Raw genomic sequence first — 13,242 nt, 5'->3', positions numbered from 1 at the left:
TACAAAAGAAGAAGAAGAGATATCTACCTCCTTGTTGGGGTATTTCGGGATTCTCAATATCAGCTTCCTTCCTTGCGCATTTTCGGCAAAATGCTGAAAATGAAAAAGGGGTTCAGTTATAAATCATATCTTAAATGAAAGTGTCAATAATAGTTTAATACATAATTTTTTTTTCTTCATAGATACCATAAAATTTGACTTATAATATCCACTTTGAATTAACAATAACCCGCATTTCAATACTGTTAGGTTCTAAAAGTTTATAATAATTAACAAATCGTGAATACAAACTTATCTAGATATAGGTCCTAGAGTCTATAGGTATTATTAGACAATGCTCAAGGCGACTCAAGTCAAGATTCAAGAACATACAAACCGTAGAAAGAAAAATTCAGAATATGCCTGATTTGACCGATCGAGAGATAGGCTTGATCGATCGAAATACGGGTCTGCAAAGTTTTAATTAAGCCTGAACAACAGTTCAAGCCCAAAAAGGATTAGGGTTTCAGATCTATTTCTTCTAATATATAAAAGAAACCTTAAGCACGTTTTTATAAGGTTTTTCAGAGAGAGAAGAGTGTGCCTCTATTGTATCTAGGGTTTTGTACCCAAAAAGCTCTCGCATATCTTCTACCGGTGTTATTCCTTGAAGAATCTCAAGATCCGGTGTTGTAGAAGTTGCTACATTCTCTAGTCATCAAAGGTGCTGATAATCTAAACTTTCAAGGGTGGTCTTGAAGTCACCAACAAGAGAGGTTGTGTTGATAAACCTTTGAGTGGAATCTCAAAGTCACAAGTGTGGATACTTATGTTGCAAAGACCAAGAAAAGAAATTGTCTATGCACTCGGATAGCTCATGAGGTCGTGGTAGTAAGTTCTACGTGTAGTAGCAATATGATGTTAGTGGTTTAAGTCTTATTGTAAACTTCAATTCTTTCTAGTGAATTTGTTTTTTACCTTGAAGATAGCAAAATTAAATTCTCCCCAAGTTTTTTACCGGTCTGCTCTTCTTGGATTATCATATCATTGTGTTCTTTATTTGCCGCTGCTTTACATGATATGACTTTATTATTTTAACTTAGATCTAAATAATAAACCTAAGTATTCACTTGGTTAATTAATTAAGTTAAACAATCTAGTTTATAGAGATTTAAAACCTAACAAATATGTTGACAAACATACATATAAATAACAGAACAGAAATAATGGATGTTAAAAGGAAAAATACCTGATATAGATGAAACTGCCTTGGTGACAAGTTGTACAAAGGTTGTGTAATTAGGTAGAAGTTGTGATTGATGCCTTTGGAGTTGGACTTCATTGGATGATGGGTCTCCTACAGTACAAAAGGTTATATGATTGATCCGAGTCAATCCATTTAGTAACTGATCTTGAATAGAATAATAACAACAGAAGCTTTTTTTTTTTTTTTGAAAATCAAGACTGAAATATTATTACTTTCTCCTGTCCCAATTTGTTTGCCCTGTTTGAAAAGTTAAACGTTTTATGATAACATAATTTATTGTCTTGTCTGCCTTATAAAAATGTATAAATTTACAAAAATACTTTTGAATAAAATTTTCAGTTTTTTTTAAAGAGTAATTCTTAATGAGACAACTAAAAAGATGCCCAAATTAGATTAATTTTTTAAATATTTGTTAATTTTCTTTTTAAATAGTTTTGAAAATAAAATAGAGGTATAATAGAAACATTAGTAAATTAATGACTTTTATTTTTAAAAATAAAAAAATATTTTGAAATATCCCAAAATAGAATAGAAAATAAGTGAGGGAATATCCTTGATAGCGTCTAAAGTTCGAGTCAACTCAAATAAGTTGGTACATGTGTTGTAGCTTTTTCTCGAGATAATGTTTAGGGGCACGTGTGATAATAATATACAATAAAATGTGATGGATCATGGATGTCCTATACGAAAAGAGAATTAACCTAATATCATTCCGTTTAATAATATCATTGTTTTTTTTTGGGGGGGGGGGGGGGGGTAACACATTGGGATGTGTGTGTTTTTGAACATTTCTCCCTTTGGTGTCTACCTTCATCTGTAAATTGTGGTCTTTCAAGGTTCTCTTCATGATCTGCTTTCCTAATTAGTTCCCGTTTGTCATCAGTTGAGACAAATGCTGAAATGAAAGCAGCTTAGTTACAAGGTAAATCGCAAATGGAAAATGAAAATATTATAGATTCTTTCAATCAAATTACCCAATTTCCATCTTCTAAAAATAAAATTACACAATTTCCATTAAAATTGGTCATGTAAAATTTTGTGTAAAACTCTAAATTTTATCAACTATTTCAATTCGTCCTTGATGATGCCGAAAATTGTCAGTAAGCCACACAGTCCTCACGTGTCCCCAATGAAGAACTGCACAACACAAAAGCTAAAGACCTTAGGAAGGGTACCAGTGCGGTACCGACCAAATACCCTCTGACGGTCAAGTTAGAGAAAATCTCTTATTCGCAACTCTAAAGTGCTAGAGCTGAGGTGAATTATGCGTACCTTGGTCTATAAGGGTTTTGAGGTATTTATAGTAGTGTAAGGCCGAAATATGCCTTGGCCAAGAAGTACTTTCCTTCTAGGAGAGTAACTCGTGAATTTTGCATATCCCTTAGAGCTCTTTTCCTTATAGGAGTCTCTTTAATTAGGGTCTCTTTAATTAGGGTCAAACGTGTAGCGCAAGAACTTTCTTTATACACGTATACGTGGGGAGCAAACAAGATTATGGACGAAGGTTTGCTTATCCCCTTCAGCTTTTCCCTTCGTCATCTTTTCCTTCTTAATGTCATCAGCTTATGAAGTTGTTCCTAGAAAGGTCGTCAACTCACAACCTGCAGCCTTGATCTCGTCAGCTTGCTCCTTTTATCCTAATGCCGGCAGATATGAGGCAGAGCCACGGACGTCAAAGGAAGGTGGTTTAATGACCAGAGATGACGGGCTCGTTATTCCCATCGCCTATTTAAAGCGTTTAGGAGCTAATTGTAAAATCACCCTCATCAGTTGCCCCCTACTCCATGATCCCGTCAACCTTAGCTAACGGGTTATGGAGTTAATGTCATTGGAAAGCCATTCATGCGTGGTAATTCGAGCCACTTTCATTAAATGATGGGACACATGGTATGGACTGATTGGCTCCATGCCTGGACGGGCGTGTCGCTTCGTCTTTCGCGCCCCCTCTGCCTACATATATTTCATTTTCTCCCTCATTTCCAACTTTCTATCGTTTTTTGATTTCGAGAGAGAGACCGTCACCTCTTAAATTTATTTCATTCGCCGGTCTTCTGACTCTGTCAACCCAATTGCTGTTAACTTTTTGGGACTGTCCCTTTACTCGAAGAATCTTTTACCTGTAAGTTCTCTTCCTTTATTTTTCCTTCTTTTATTTTTCTAGTAGTGCCCTTTAGTGAAGTTGTCGGCCTAGGTTCTTCGAATAAACCTGTCGTTTGTAGGTAGTTAGATGTCTAGGGAGGCGACGAGTGAACAGTCATCGATTCGCGAAGGAGTGGGTTACGACGAGGTCTTTCAATCAGGCAGTGAGCCTGAGGAGGACTTATCCTGGTCATCAGAAAGGGAAACGTCAGCCCATTCTTCTGATGAAGAAGTAGGGAGTCCTAGAGAAAGTAAGGTGAGCAAGGACGGTGAAGAGGAGGAAAGGATAGGTGACGGAGACCAAAAGACCGATGAAGAGAAAAAGGAAAGAACCAGTGACGGGAGTGAGGGTGATGGTGACGAGGAAACCTTAGAGAGCACCTCAGGAGCTCCTGGTGATGACCGTCCTTTTATCCTACCTCTAGAATGGTCCGTCAATAAATTTTCGCCGACAATGTCGAAAAATATTTTCAAAAATTTGCGGGCTCGTTATCAAATACCGGACGATATCCCAATTCGCCTCCCCGAGGAGGGTGAGAGATGTTATTCGGGACGAACTGCGGATGTTGGCATGTATGATTCCATGTTCGCTGCAGGATTAAGATTACCACTAACGGCCTTACATCGTCAGCTGGCTAACTTTTTCGGAATATCCATCAGCCAGATTACCCCTGACGCCTGGCAAATATTCATTGGTGCCAAGATTCTATAGGGTCGTCTAAGTGGTAGGCACCGTCAGTTAACCCTGGACGAGTTCTTTTGGTGCTACCGCCCTCAGCATATCTCCTCATCAAAGGGAATATATCATTTTGCAGTAAGGGAGAAAGAGTTGAAGTTGGTATCGGATATGCCTGAATCTAATAGAAAATGGAAGGGCAAATACTTTTTTGTAGAGAGGACGAACTGGGTATGCCATTAGGAGGACTGGGAGTCAATGCCTCATGGTTTTTTTGACAACACCTAGGCATACGTCAGGAACTCAGGTTAACCTCGTCTGCTTTTTTACTTAGTCTGCTTGTTTGATTCCTAACCCCATCTCCTTTTCTCTTCAGCTAACGTTCGTCCACGCATTACCGCAGAACAAGAGGATTTCATCCATTGAGTGATGGCTATCTCTTTGGATGAGAGGAAGTGTCGAGACCTAATCACACTAGACACTTTACATTTATATTGTGGCGATCCAGAGTCGACAGAGGAGGCTTGCAAGCTAAACGCTTACTCTCGTCGACGTGAGCATTTTCCAATTTCTTCCATCTGCTCCCTGACGTTGTTTCTTTTTTAACCCTCTCTATCTTTTGCAAAAATGGAGTCAGCCAGGCAAAGAATACGAGCTACCGCCGCTGCCAAGAAGAAAGAACAGGAGAAGGCCAATGGGGTGGCGACACCGTCATCAGTCTTGAATTCTGTCAGGAAGGTAGGAGCCAAGAGGAACGCTGACGGTAAGGATGATCGTTCCGGGAAGAAGGTTTCCATAACTCCTGGAGATAAACCTCTCAAGTTCGTCCATGGGGCAAGCAAAGGGCTGATGACATCATCAGGCCCGCCATGGACCCATTCGCTACCTTCTAACCCATAAAGATTATGCCGTGGAGGTAACGGGGTCCATTCTAAAAGACAAGGAGATGGACCCCTGTGTCGAGCAGGCAATGGACGAGATAGGGGCGTCAAACCTGTTTGATCTTACTCGGGTATGCATTTATTTTGGTGCCTGACTAGTTTTAATGACCTGACATCGTTTTTCTTGGCAATGTAGGCTATGGTTCGTATGAAGGCTTTGTCAGAGAGGTGTGTTGCCAAGGACAGGGTGATTACCCGTCTGCATGAGCGTATTAAGTATTAGGCGACGGGCAAGCGCAATATAAGGATGCGAACTGTGTCCTTGGTAAGGAGTTGAAGGAACTAAAGGAGAAGTTAGCAGAGGAAAGTCGTCAGCGAAAGTCAGAAGAAGAAGCCAAGCTGACGACAGAAAAGGAGCTGAAGTTCATCCTAAGTCAAGTGGAAATGGCTAGGAGCGACGCTATGACGAAGTTTAAGGACTCGCAATCCTTTATAGACGCTTGTGCCGCCTACTATGGTGACGAGTTTGAGGACTGCTTGAAACAAGTTAAGTCCGTTTATCCCGATTTAGATTTATCTAAGATTACCATGGACGAGCCTATTCCATCGACTCCTGTAGGCGACACCGTCAATGAGGAAATTGACGATGCTAACAAGCTAGAGGCAAAACGAAAGAACGATAGCATCGTTCTTGCTCAGCCAGCCGTGGACAAATCCATCACTTTGACTCCGTCAGCAAACCCTCAAGGCGACGACCATCATGCTGAAGAGCCTCCTACCCCTGCCATTCAGTCTACTCTTGTTGAGGGCGAAGGGAAGTCTCAAAACCCCCCAATTCTATGAACTTAGGCATTCTTTTTTTTCTTTTTCTTTTTCTTTTTTGTAAAAGACAGATGGATTTTTAATGCTTGATGCCCGTTGTTTTGGGCTTTTGTAAAAATATTAATTTATTTGTATTACATCTCAATGTGTTGCTTTATATTCGAGCCATATTTCTCTTTTCTACTTTAGTTACGTAGCAAAGCCGTCTGTTTTGCTTGTGATGAACCCGTCAGCTTAATAATAACGGCGTCAGCTTTATGTGCCTGTTAGCTTCATATGTGACGGCGTCAACTTTCTTAGTTGATAACTTATTTTAGGTTGTTCTATACCCGTTAGCTTTACGGGCAGCGGCGTCAGTTGATTAAATAACTTATTTTAAGTCACCGCCATATACTCGTCAACTTCATATGCAATGGCGTCAGCTTTCTCTTAGCTAGTTAATAAATAACTTATTTTAAGTCGCTGCCATATACTCGTTAGTTTTAGGGGTAACGGTGTCAGCTTTCTCAGCTGACAAACTTATTTAAAGTTGTTTTTATATATATCCGTCATTTTATATGTGATGGCGTCAGCTTTCTCGGCTGACAAATTTATTTCAAACCGTTTTCCATGTACCCGTCAGCTTTATGGGTGACAGCTTTAGCTTTCTCTTTGCTGATTATTCATCCACTTTATGGATTTTAATAAGTTTATTCATTTTGTAAGTTTTATAACGGATTTGTCCATTTATTGGACGTTATACTGAACCCATCTGCTCGTTGACTTACCCTCGTCCACTTTTTGAACTTAATGACAAAGTCGTCCACTTTGTGGACTTAATCATAAAGCCGTCCACTTTATGGTCTTTGCAGTAGATTCGTCCACTTTGTGGACTTTACAGTAGACTCGTCCACTTTTTGAACTTATAGATAAGGTTGTCCACTTTTGTGGACTTAATGATAAGGTCCTCCACTTTGTGGACTTAATGATAAAGTCGTCCACTTTGTGCACTTAGTAGTAGACTTGTCCACTTTTTGGACTTAAAGATAAGGTCGTCCACTTTGTGGACTTAATGATAAGGTAGTCTACTTTGTAGACTTGGTAATGCTGTCTCCTTAAAGACATAACAAATCTACTAGTCGTTTCTGAATAAAACTCCTCTTATTATGATGAATGCATAAGTAGAAAATTGTTCCAAAAAGAATAAACCTTCAGCCCTTTAGGCTTAAAATGTATTGTAGACAAGAATAAACTAGGACAAATAATTAAAAGACATAAACTAGAAATGAGGAGTAGTGTTCTTCATGCTATCTTTTACTGGTAGTACTTCCTGAGATGCTCGACTTTCCATGGGTGGCGTAGCTTCTGCCCGTCAAGTGTCTCTAAGTGGTAGGTGCCCTTCCTTAGCCATGATGTTATCTTGTAGGGTCTTTTCCAGTTCGGGCCAAGCTTTCCTTGTGCGAGATCTCTGGCGGCGCCCATCACTTTCCTTAAGACGGGGTCTCCGACCTTGAAGTCTCGATGTTTGACTTGGGAGTTGTAATGTTTGGCCATGAGGTCCTAGTATCGTGCGAGTCTCTGCTCAACCGTCACCCTGACCTCGTCAGCTAGATTAAGCCGTAGATGTAGCTCTTCATCATTTCTTCCCTCATCGTGATTGTCCACCCTGTAGCTTGTGAGTCCAATCTTGGCTGGGATGACCACTTCGCTCCCGTATGTCAGCTGGAACGGAGTTTCTCTCATAGGAGTTCTTACTGTCGTTCTGTATGCCCATAGTTTACTGGGCAGCTCCTCTGGCCATATGCCCTTTGCCCCTTCGAGTCGAGTCTTAATGATTCGTAGCAAGAATCGGTTCGTGACTTCAACTTGTCCGTTCGCTTGAGGATGGGTTGGGGAGGAATAGTGGTTCTTGATTCTTAGCTCTGAGTAGAAGGCTCGAAAGGAGTCATTGTTAAATTGCTTACCGTTGTCCGAGACCAAGACCCTTGGAATTCCGTACTTGTAAATAATGTTTTTCCATACGAAGCTCTATACGTTCTTTTCAGTGATCGTGGCCAAGGCTTCAGCTTCAACCCATTTGGTGAAGTAGTCGATGCCGACAATGAGAAACTTCAGCTGCCTTGCTACTATTCACTACAACAAAATGTATTTTTAGTGAGGAAAAAATTTGTCACTAAAAGTCCAATTTTTTGTCACTAAGAACCTTTAGCGACGAAATCGAACTTTCAGTGACGAAACTCATTTCGTCACTGAAACCCTGTCACTAAAAGTCCTAGCAACGCAAAATTTCGTCACTAAGAGTCCGATTTTTTTTAAAAAGAAAAAACTTTTAGCGACGAAAACATTTCGTCACTAAATGTTTTTCTCGCTAAAAACACTATTCAGTGACGAAAATATTTTATCACTAAAAACACTTTAGTTTATTAAATTATATTTAGTGACGAACAATTTCGTCACTAAAACTATTTTTGGGTACATATAGCGACGAAAAAAATTCATCACTAAAACTATTTTTAAGAAAATCCAGGCACATATAGTAACGAAAATTTTCGTCACCAAAACCATTTCTTACAAAATTTTGCTACTTTTAGCAACGAAATATTTCATCACTAAAACAATTTTTTTGTTGCTATATTTGTGACAAAAAAAATTGTCACTAAAACTTATTTTTTGTTTTTATTTTTTTCATAGCTTTGATATTAACTTGTAATCTGTCATTACATTATTAAAACCTCAAATTTTAACAACACATTTATAAAATAAGATCTATACATTCCACAAGTAAAAAATAAAAGAAGTATCAAATTCAAACTCCTTCCATACAATAATTGTTTGCAACACATACAATAACTCAAGATGTTTTATAACAATACAAAAAGTGTAGCATAATATAATTAGAACTAATGAAAGATGTTCTCATATGTCTTCAAGTAATGCCAAAATTAAATCCCTTAAAAACCACCAATAAGAAATTTGCACAAATATAAAAACAATACTACATTAAAATCATAAAGTAAAAACATTAACTATGTTATAAAAAACATTTCTAACAATGCATTAAGAGTAGGCACACCAATGAATTAAAATCGCAACTCCTAATGTATAAGTTTTAGAAAGAAAATATAGATATTCAAGTGTAATATAAAGTACTAAACAATAAGTGTTTTTAACTTGAAGATGAACCACCCCCATAGGTAAAAGCGTCATCATAACCCTTGCTCCTCAAAACGTTAAGAATATTCTGTTGGGCCTCTTCTTGCTTAGCTTATGACCCTTGGTCCCTAACTCGCTTTCTAGCTCGCTCTTCTTGGTCCCTAACTCACTCCTCTTTAAGCTCAATTATCTCATTTTCTAGCCGTTGGATATACTCCATCGAGGAACTAGATGAAGCGGTGGTTACTAGAGAAGAAGAAGGTCTCATACCAAGTCCTTTTACAATACTGGACTTCTTCTTAAAAACCAAGTTTGAGATCTCCTCTTGTGTAAGGGGAATTGCATTAGGATCTTGACAATGATCCTCTTGCACTTTGAGAATAGTTTCCTATCATTTGAAAGAGAGAAAGAAACAAACAATCACAACATTAATAATACATATGTTATAGCTTTACAAACATGATAGGGATGGAATGATACACATACATATGTCACTTCATCCTCATGGTGTATCCACATATTTGTATTTGGATTGAAATGAACATCTTTGAAGATTTTTGCCAATTCAGGAACTTGACTGCCATTATTATTTGTCTGATTAATTAACATTCAAGGGTTAAATAGATATAGTTAATTAATCACAACATGTAATATATTGAGGTTTAAGAAAATGAAAAAAAAAAAAAAACATGCACCTCCTTATCAACCCTAACAGCAAGTGCCTTTGTCCCGCATCTATGTTTGCCTGAAGTTTTCTTCCTATTTTTAGAGTTCTTTCTTGATTTTTCCTAATAAAGAACATTCAAGATACTTATTAAATCATGAATAAAACAGTATACATTTACTTCATCTAAGTATTAAGTAAATCATTTGACAACATAATATAGTAAATATTGGATAATAAAAATATAAGCATAAATAATTTACCAGCCAATCTTTATTAGTCCATTTCCCATCAATGAGTCCAGTCCACTGCTCAAGTGTGGCATTCTTTGGCGGGTGGCTTCTTGCATAGTCAGCACCATGAGATTCTACAAGCTTTTTATAAGTTTGATGCAACTTGTTGAAGTTGCAACTCAATAATCTTCCACATTTTGTATTTAATGCTTTCGTTACCAAGTTGGAGTCTCCTTGTAACTCAAATTGATCCTGTAAAATGAAGAATATATGTTTTATAAAAATATTATTATATGAATATAATATGCTTAGTGAAAACAAAAACAAATTAGATGTTATCAATGTAAATTTACCGCTATATTTTGAAGCACCACATCTCTAATAGCAACATCAACACTTTTCCAATTTTTCACATTGTAATTAGACAAATTACTTCGCACTTGTACGCCAATTTGATTGACAAGCTTGCACGCATTCTTCCCAACAGGAGCATTATACTCTGCAGCTATACGTACTGGTAGCTTACCACTTTTTTCAACAAGTGCCCGTACTGCTATACCTCGTGTTGTTCCACGGGTATTTCTACTAGCTGATCCTATTTAAACATTATCAATGTTAAATTAATTGAAGTATAATCTCAATACTATAATCTCAATAGTAAATTAAGTGAAGTATAATCTCTATGTAATTACTAGTCGTGCTAGTTAATGCGTCGGTAGCCTGCGCCTTTGCACTAGAAGAACTTTGGGCAAGAGGATTTGCCTTAGGAGGTGTTTCTGTAGATTTGACCAAAGGAATAAATGCCTCACCTTGCGAGTGTGTAAGCCATCCTGGTGCCATCTGTAACTAACAAACATACATATAATGGAACAACAAAGTCATTACAAATAATGGAACAACAAAGTTATTATCATCTATTGTACTCAATGGAACATCTATTGTACCTTATGGATTATAGAATTAGATGACTCATCATCATTGTCATCATCACCAATAGGTGGTACATAATCATTATCTACCATAACACTAGCTCTACTTCTTTTCCTTTTTGCACAATTGGACTTAGCATAATCCTTTAGAGAAGTTAAAATGTGCTTCAATTCCAAAGGATCAATTCTCTCTTGGTTTTGCCTCATTCTATCCAATCTTGTCATCTCATACCTTGATATATGATGAGCGTATTTGGCCTTTTTGGGCATTTTTTGAAACTATGTATTGACATGAAAGATAAGTTCAATTGCTACTAACTTAACATCATAGTCTACACCATTATCCATATCAAGCAATTCACAAGTGCAAAATTTGAATACAATTGCTACTAACTCAACACAACAAATGATCACATCAATATCCATATCAAGTTCAAGACAAGTACAAAATATCTCAATAACAATTACTACTAACTTTACATATCATAATCCATACCATTATCCATATCAAGCAATTCATAAGTACTAAAACCTCAACACAAAAAATGACCACATCAATATCCATATCAAGTTCAAGATAAGTACAAAACTTTAAAACAATTGCTACTTAGACAAACATAAAACTTTAAGACAAGCACAACATTTAAGACAATTATTATGAACTCTAAATATCATAATCCATATCAAGATCAACATCAGGTATGTCATACACTTCATTTTGATTAGCATCTCCTGAAGTTCCACCTTCAAGAACAACCTTTGTTTCAACATCACCCATACAATACTCAATAATATTGTCTTCAACATTGACAAAGACAACATCAACAATTGCTTCTTGTTGAGATGCATCACTATCTTTTGTATTATCATTGGATTCTCCACTCCCGACTTCCGGGACATCAAACACTCCCCTATGTTGGATGGATTGCACAATTTTCCAGGTTCACCCAATTTGGTATCTTAAAGGTAGAAAACTTGTCTTGCTTGACTAGGAAGTATAAAAGGGTCATTTTCATACCACCGACTTATAACATCAATGCTTGTGCAGTGTGCATTGGTTCTTATCATTCTCCTTCGACCATTGATACCAATATTGTACCACTCACACTGGAACAAAACAATTTTATGGTGAAACACATACTCCAATTCCCAAATTTTGCACACATGACCATAAAAGTCATGCATTTCCCCTTCATGGTCCCATTCGGTACATACACCACTATTTTGGGTTACATGATAATTGTTTGGGTCCCTTGTATGAAACTTTACACCATTGACCATACAAACTGTGTACTCCTTCACATGCGGCTTAGGACCATTTGCTAATGACCATAACTGTTTAGCTGCTTCTGGTGACTCGCTAACTTTCAATCTATTCATCTATAATGACATACAACAAGTGATATTAATTAGTAATAAGCAATGACGAAACTATTTAAATGTTTCATTTCTATTAGTGTGTGATTAAGTTTCAAATGTCTTACATGTTCTCTGAACTACTTAGGAAACTCTTGTCGTTAAATTTAAGTTATGGCTTCACTAGTAGGATTATGCAATGTGCTTTTGTGTTCATTATTAAAAATAAAGTGATTTATTTTCAGCTAAGCATTGCAGATAATATTCAAAACTTAATCAAACAATACATGCATATGAAATCACATACTTTAAATAAGGCTCTAATTCAGGACTATTGTACAACAAGTACCAATGAGCAGTATCAAGTAATGCACGCGACAAGTTGACATCATTCCGCCTACCACCTGTAGGTCGGACAGTCTGTGAAAAAACTATCAATCATTTGCTAGATTCACCAAAATCTTCATTTTTTTTTCTCTTCGATTATGCACAGTTTCGATCCCATCAATATACAAAGACCAATTGTTAATACATTCTTTGAGAATGTAAGCCTCTACAATCGAACCTTTTGGTCGAGCTCGGTTGGAAACGTATCTTTTCAATTTTCCAAGGTACCTACGAGGAAAAAATATACACATTATGTGATTTTATACCACATGGAAAAGATGTAATTGATGGATGCATCAAATGATCTAATTACCTTTCAATTGGGTACATCCACCAATATTGTACTGGGCCACCTAGAATTGCTTCTCGAGGCAAGGGAATAGTAAGGTGGACCATAACATCAAAGAATGCTAGAGGAAAGAACCTCTCAAGCTTGCTTAGTATAAGAACTATACGTTCTTCTAGTTTCTCCAATTCATTCTACTTTAGGGTCCTTGAGCATAAGTCTTGGAAGAAGCTGCCTAACTCAAACAATACAAGACTAATGTCTTTATGTGCAAATCCTCGCAACCCAATTGGAAGAATTCGTTGTAGTAGCACATGACAGTTGTGGCTTTTCAAACTAGATAATCTACCACTTTTTGTATTCACTGACCTTGATATGTTGGCTACATAGCTATCTGGATACTTGACTGATTTCAAAAAGTTATAGAAACCATCCCTTTCATTTGGGCTTAATGAAAAGAAAACTCGAGGCTTGTCATATGATTCATGAGG

Source organism: Castanea sativa, chromosome 10 (assembly GCF_040712315.1).
Source record: "Castanea sativa cultivar Marrone di Chiusa Pesio chromosome 10, ASM4071231v1".
Lineage (NCBI taxonomy): Eukaryota > Viridiplantae > Streptophyta > Magnoliopsida > Fagales > Fagaceae > Castanea > Castanea sativa.
This window is presented reverse-complemented; position numbering follows the sequence as displayed.